General features: G+C 38.4%; 1 pseudogene; it reads right to left on the bottom strand.

Moving 5' to 3' along the window:
• Positions 1–271: 271 nt before the first annotated feature.
• LOC101417920 (centromere protein Q pseudogene) overlaps positions 272–7652 on the bottom strand; it is a 94732-nt pseudogene continuing 87351 nt past the window's right edge.

Genomic DNA, 7652 nt, shown 5'->3' with positions numbered 1-7652 from the left:
TGGCTGTTCTTATTTTATGGTTCCTGGCAAATAACCAGAGAAGTAGCAATATAATAAATGTGATTTCCCAGGCTTGCCAGTTGCTAAAACAGTCTCCCGGACTACACAAGATGCTTATGGTAGCTCCACATAGGCTAATTTTAAAGTGCATGTGATTATTAAGGAATAACTATTCCCACAGAAGCCTCAGCCCCTGAAATATAATTGTAGGGTAACAGTTTTACAAATTTATAGACATTAAATTAATAAGAAACGGTCATATAAAATCTTGTTAAGAGGCAACCGGTCTCTTATAGACTTCTTCAATGAAAGGTAACATCTGGGATGAATTATGAAGAACACCCAAGTCCTTTAGAAGAGTGCTCTTATTTAGAATTAGCATCACATTTTCCTTCTGAAGTATTGGTGCTCTGAGAAGGTTCTGAGAAAGTTCTGGAAGAGAAAGTTACCCCACTACTATTCATTTGAAACATCTGTTTTACCTTCTCTTCTTCCACCTTACTTGTCAGCCTCTGAAGATTGCTTTTGAGGCTTTGAATATTCCCAATCATTGCCTCTGTGGTCTCCACTATTTTATCAATTTCTTCCTGCAGTAATGCCAGATCTTCTTCATTTAGCTCTGTGCTCTGCCCTTTCCATTTTCAGTAGACTTGACATTAGTTAACTCTTTCAGTTTTCTGGGAGGGACTTTCAGTGTTTCACACAGTCATAGCAATCTTTCTTCAGGCTGTTGAGATAATATCAGATTTGTTCATTGACTCAAAATTGCTATTACTGATTCCCTCATAGTCTGCAAATACTCTCCGCTATACTCTTTGAAAGATGTTGTCAGTGTTTTCTTTTGTTGGGTGCTGTCTTTATGCATTTCAGATTAATATGCTTTGATTTTCCTGTCACTTCAGGAGATAGATGCTTTGCTTGCTTTTTAATTTCTTTCAAAGTGTTTCTAAGTTCTTTCTCTGACAACTCCAATTTTTCATCATCAATTTTTTTCTTTTTGGATTTCTTTTTAACTTTTGAGAAATTTTCTTGGAGGCATTTGCTTTGTCAGGGAATAATGTAAAAGTGCTCCAAAAATCACTAACTCTTCTCTTCTTGGAGTAATGCTCAAAACAATTGGCACCCTAACAATCAAAAGTCAAGAGACCACCATCTTTGGCTTTTTTTCATATATATATATATTTTTTCATATATATATATATATATTTTTTCATATATATATATATATATATATGTATTATTAGAGAATTTGTGAACTTACAAAACAATCCTGCAAAAAGTGCAGAATTCCTATGCAAAACCCCTCCACCAACACCTTACATTGTTGTGGAACATTTTTTATAGATTATGAGAGAACATCATCAGACTATTTTCAGTAACTATGGTTTGTAGCATACATCATCAGACTATTCCCAGTAACTATGGTCTGTAGCATACATTTGTAGCCTATATTTTTCATACCCCTTGTGTAAGTCCACCAAAGGGGTGCCAATGCAAAGTACCAGAAATCAGTTGGTTTTTATAAAGGGTATTTATTTGGGGTAAAAGTTTACAGTTCAAAGGCTGTAAAAAGTCCAAATTAAGTTGCTTTGTCACAAAATCAGTTGCCATGTGTTGAAGTAATGTTGTCACCAATCTCTGGCTGTTCTTTGGCTGGTCTCTGGCTCCCCTCTGGGCTTCCTCTTCATTTTGAGGCTCCGTGGGCTCAGCCTCTTGAGGCTTCATAGTTAAGTGAAGTCCTCTCTCCCTGGCATAGGGCTTGTTTCCTTTCAGGCATCCTATATCAGTCTTGGTTGTTCTGCTTTCTTCCAAATCTCAGCTGCAAGCTACCAGGCAAAATGTCTCTTCTCCTCTCCCCTGGGGCTTCAGCTGTTTGGGCTTTCTCCTTTCTGTCAAATGGCAGGGTAAAAAATGTGTTCTGTCTGTGTGAATGACCATTTATCTGATCAAGGGGGTGGGACTCAACCTGAGTTACCCCTCACTGACCTAGTTGAATCAAAAGCCGTAATCTTAACAGGTAATCTAATCAAAGGTTATCAGCTGAATTTGATGCACTCAAAGGATATTGCACCCAGAGGAATAGACTAGTTTACAAACATAATCTTTTTCTTTTGAGGATTCATTAAATAATCTCAAAATGCCACACCTCCCCTAATAGTAACACAGTACCTTCTTCAACTTTGAAGAAAGAATATTACAATATTGCCATTAACTATAGTCCATAAGTTACATTAATTGTACTTTCCCATTCATCTCTATATACTTACATTCTTGTAACAGTGAGGTATATTTGTTCTCATTCATAGAAGAACATTCTTTTATTTGTACTATTAACCACTGTCCTCATCCACCTCCTGGTTCACTATGTTATTCAGTCCTTAGACTATTCTCTAGCTTTCTTTCACTTGACATTTACATCCCTAGACTACCCCTTGCAGCCATCAATCCCATTTATAAACCAGCTATGTTAGCTATACTCACTATGATGTGTTACCATCAGCTCTATCCATTTCTACACTTTTATAGTCAATCTAATTAAAAATTCTAAATACATTAAGCCTCAGTATCCCTTCTCAGCCCTCATGCTATTTTCTGGTAATCTGTACTCTAGGTTTTAATTCTATGTGTTTATTCTTCATATTTAGTTCTTATTAGTGAGACCATACAATGCTTGTCCTTTTTATCTGGCTTACTTCACTTAGCATAATGTCTTCAAGGTTCATCCATGTCATATTATGTGTTCCAATTTTGTTCCTTCTTACAACAGTGTAGAATTCCATCATATGTATATACCACATTTTGTTTAGCCATTCATCGATTGATGGACACTTGGTTTGTTTCCATCTTTTGGCAATTGAAAATAACACCACTATGAACATCAGTGTGCAAATGTCTATTTATGTCACTATTTTCAGTTCTTTTGTATATATTCCTGGTAGTGGGATTGCTGGATCATAAGGCAGTTCTATATTTAGCTTCCTGAGGAACCACCAACCTGTCTTCCACAGAGGATGTACCAGTTTACATTCCCACCAGCAGTGAAGGAGTGTTTCTATTTCTCCACTTCCTCTCCAGCACTTATTGTTTTCTGTATTTTAGTAATGGCCATTCAATGAGGTATAATATGATATCTCTTGGAGTTTTTTATTTAATTAAAATTTTTTTTTAACAAATCAGTTTTGTTGTTACATATCTGTAGCAGTTTGACATTATTTATGAATTCCAAAAATAGATATTGGGCTATGTTTGTAAACTGGTCTGTTTCTCTGGTGAATCAGATTGTATTAAATCCAGTGGTTTCACTTTTACTTGATTGAATAATGATTAAGGTTTTGATTGGATCACATCAGTAGGACAAGATGACAGAGAAGAAATTGGGAGTTTTAATGCTGGAGCACCTAGAAGTAAATATACAGAGAATCAGATACGTGAATAAAGAGAGAAGGCTGTATTAGACATGGCAGAGGCCCCAGGAAGAGAGATGAGCCCTTCACCTGAGAGTTTATGGCTGGCCTTATGGAGAGAGCAGAGCAGCTGAGCACAGAGGGAAACAAGCCCCAGGAGAGAGATGAGACTTATCCCAGCCTGTAGCTGATACTGGAAGAAGCTGGGACCATGGACCCTTAAGAGGGAGAGGAAGTCTGAACCCTTGCAGATGTCTTGCTCCAAGATGTGGCAACAGACTTTGGTGAGGGAAGTAACTTATTCTTTATTGTTGGAGATTTGGGCCTGAAGGGTACCAGGAATGAAACAAAGAGAAAGAGAGAATGAAACAAAGAGAAAGAAAGAATGGGAGCTGGGATCAGGGGGTTCTGTGAGTAAAGACTCATCAGACAACTTTATTGTTTACAAGGGGCTCTTTATATACTGCAGTCTATGTGAGAACAAGCAGCAAAATGCAGTTAACTATTAGCATTACCCATGAATTAAGGAATTCAAAAAATCTTATATCAAGGTACAAAGTCTAAGTGTTCTATCTAACAACAAAGTGTATGTGGGGAAGTGGACTTGCCCAATGGATAGGGCATCCACCTACCACATGGGAGGTCCATGGTTCAAATCCCTGGCCTCCTTGACCTGTGTGGAGCTGGCCCGCATGCAGTGCTGATGCAATCAAGAAGTGCTGTGCCATGCAGGGGTGTCCCCTGCATAGGGAAGCCCCATGCGCAAAGAGAGCGCCCCGTAAGGAGAGCTGCCCAGTGTGAAAGAAAGTGCAGCCTGCCCAGGAATGGCGCTGCACACACGGAGAGCTGACACAACAAGATGCTGCAACAAAAAGAAATACAGATTCCCGGTGCCACTAATAAAAGGATAGAAACAGTCACAGAATAACACACAGCGAATGGGGGAGAGGGCAGAGAAATAAATAAATAAATAAAATAAATCTTTAAAAAAACACAGAAAAACAAAAAAAACAAAGTGTATGTGCTCATCTTTTCTTTCAGCCTTTAACAGCTTCATCCTGTTTGCTCAAAACTCTTAATTGTCACATTCCTTAGGTTGCAAGCATAGCCATGGAAACAGCACGTCTCTCCTTGTGAGACCACTGTGCCTCAGTTTCCAACACTTTATGGCCTGGTAAGTTTCTACCTCAAATAAATACCCTTCATAAAAGCCAACGGATTGTTGGTATTTTGCATCAACACCCCTTTGGCTTACTAATGCTATATCCATCCAAGCATAAATCCATCCAAAGTTTACCAAAAATGGTTTTTGGTATAATAACATAGTTGTACATTCATCACATAAATCATTATTATCACATTTTAAAGTTTTCTTTGTCAGTTTTTTGTTGTTTTTAAAATTTTTTTCTTATTGGAATAATGAAAATACTCATTGTAGTTTTGATTTTGCATTTCCCTAATAGCTAGTCATATTGAACATTTTTTCATGTGCTTATTCAACATTTGTATTTCCCTTCTTTGTAGAAATGTTAAGTTTTTCACCCATTTAAAAAATTGTATTGCTTGCTCTTTTACTGTTGAATTGTATGATCTCTCTATATAGCATGGGAATCAAACCTTTATCAGATATGTGGTTTCCAAATATTTTCTTCAGTTGAGTAGGCTACCTTTTGACCTTCTTGACAAAGTCCTCTTAGTTACAAAAGTGTTTAAGTTTGAGAAGGTCCCATTTATCCATTTTTTGTTGTTGTTTTTCCTTGTGTTTTTGGTGTAAGGCTTAAGAATCGACCACCTACCAATAGGTCTTGAAGATGTTTTCCTACATTTTCTTCTAGGAGTTTTATAGTTCTAGCTTTTATATTTAGGTCTTTGATCCAATCAGTCAAGAAAAAGAAATAAAAGGCATCCAAATAAGAAAGGAAAAAGTAAAACTTGTGCTATTTGCAGTTGATATGATCCTATACTTAGAAAGTTCCCAAAAATCTATAACACAGCTAGTAGAGCTAATAAACAATTTCAGCAGAGTGACAGGATACAAAATTAATATGCAAAAATCAGTAGTGTTTCTATACAGTAGTAATGAGCAATATGAGGAGAAAGTCAGGGGAAAAAATCCATTTACAACAGCAACTAAAATTTAGGAATAAACTTAAACATTTAGGAATAAACTTAACCAAGGAGGTAAAGCACTTGTATTCAGAAAACTACAATGAATTGCTAAAAGAAGTCAAAGAAAATTTAAATAAATAGGAGAATATTCTGCTTTCAAATATTAGAAGACTAAATATCATTAAAATGCCAATTCTACCCAAACTGGTATACAGATTCAATGTAATACTGATAAAAATTCCAACAGCCTTTTAAAATGAAATAGAAAACACAATTATCAAATTTATTTGGAAGGGTACAGGGACCTGAAAAGTCAGAAACCTCTTAAAAAGGAAGAATGAAGTTGGAGGACACTCGCAGCTGAACTTTAATTCATATTACCTGTCTACAATGGTAAAAACAGCATGGTACTGGCGGCGGACTTGGCCCAGTGGTTAGGGCATCCGTCTACCATGTGGGAGGTCTGCAGTTCAAACCCCGGGCCTCCTTGACCCGTGTGGAGCTGGCCCATGTGCAGTGCAGATGTGCACAAGGAGTGCCCTGCCACGCAGGGGTGTCCCCGCATAGGGGAGCCCCACGCACAAGGAGTACGCCCCATAAGGAGAGCTGCCCAGCGCCAAAGAAAGTGCAGCCTGCCCAAGAATGTCACTGCCCACACGGAGAAATGACACAACAAGATGACGCAGCAAAAAGAAACACAGATTCCCGTACTGCTGACAACAACCAAGCAGACAAAGAAGATGCAGCAAATAGAGAGAACAGAGGGGGGAAGGGGAGAGAAATAAATAAATAACTAAATCTTTAAAAACAAAAACAGCATGGTACTGGCATAAAGACAAACATATAAGCTGATGGAACTGAATTGATGGTTCAAAAACAGACCTTTACAAGTGATTTTTGACAAGGCTGCCAAGACCACCAAGCTCAGGCAGAACACTCTGTTCAACAAATGGTGCTAGGAGAACTAGATACCCATATCCAAAGGAAGGAAGAAGGACCCCTATCTCACATCTCGTACAAAAATTAACTCAAAATTGATCAAAGGAGTCTTTACTGTTCTTTCTTATGTTCTCTTTCAGTACCCATGTCTTCAAACTCACTGATATTTTCTTCTACTTCTTCAAATCTGCTGCTATATGCGTTCAGTGTATTTTTAATTTCCTTTATTGTACCTTCATTCCCAGAAGATCTGCTATTTTTCTGTGTATACTTTCAATTTTTTCCTTGTCTTCACCTCGTGTCTTAATATCCTTAATCTCTATAGCCATCTCATTGGATTTATTAAAGAAATTTGTGTGAACACCTATGATTTGTTGTCTCAATTCCTTTATGTTATGTGGAGGCTTAGTTTGTTCCTTTGACTGTGTTGTAGCCTCCTGTTTCTTGGTATGGAAGGGTAATTTTTTGTTGTGCTCTTTGCATTTGGTTAACTATGTATTTATTCTGGGTGTAGTTTCTCTCTTTTTTAGTCTAAGGCTTTCTGTTTGATTGGCTTTGTGCTACAGCTTCTCTTGATACTTTGTTCAACTTAATTTGGGACTTTATACTGGCTCATGCTTAGCCAATTTTAATTTTTTGAGCTCTTTTTCATCTACTTCTTTACCTTTCTCCTTTGCTGATTGTGTATTAGGAACCAAGGATGCAATTGGTACTATAAGCCATGGAGGCTGAAGCTGTCTGTGTTGCCCCAGGAATAGATGTAACTTCTCCCACCTTTCTCCCCTGCTGGTGGTAGGGATGGAGCTGCAACCATGTGCAAGTGATACAAGTCCTGCAGGCCAAACTGTGTCAAGTTGCCCATAGTGACTCAGGAAGCTTTCCTTTTTCCCCTGCCTGGGGTGGGAATGGAACACAGGAATAAGTAGCATACCTCACACCAGAGTTGCCTAGGTAGACTGACAAAGCACCAGCCCACCTCCTCCCCTGCTGGTGTAGGGATGGAGCCTCAGGAGTTCCCAAGAATCTTGTCCATGTGGACCAAAAGTACCAGCAGTTGCCCTGAGAGGCTGGGAATACTGTCCCTTCTACCCTTTCAGGAATGGGGATGGAACCACAGGAGTTCGCAACAATCTAGTCCATGTGGACCAAAAGTATCTGCAATTGCCTGGAGAGGTTGAGGAAACACCCCCCCACCCCCAC

The sequence above is a fragment of the Dasypus novemcinctus genome, chromosome 2 (assembly GCF_030445035.2).
Source record: "Dasypus novemcinctus isolate mDasNov1 chromosome 2, mDasNov1.1.hap2, whole genome shotgun sequence".
Taxonomy (NCBI): domain Eukaryota; kingdom Metazoa; phylum Chordata; class Mammalia; order Cingulata; family Dasypodidae; genus Dasypus; species Dasypus novemcinctus.
Note: the sequence above shows the minus strand (reverse complement) of the source record. Positions and strands in the feature narration are given on the sequence as shown.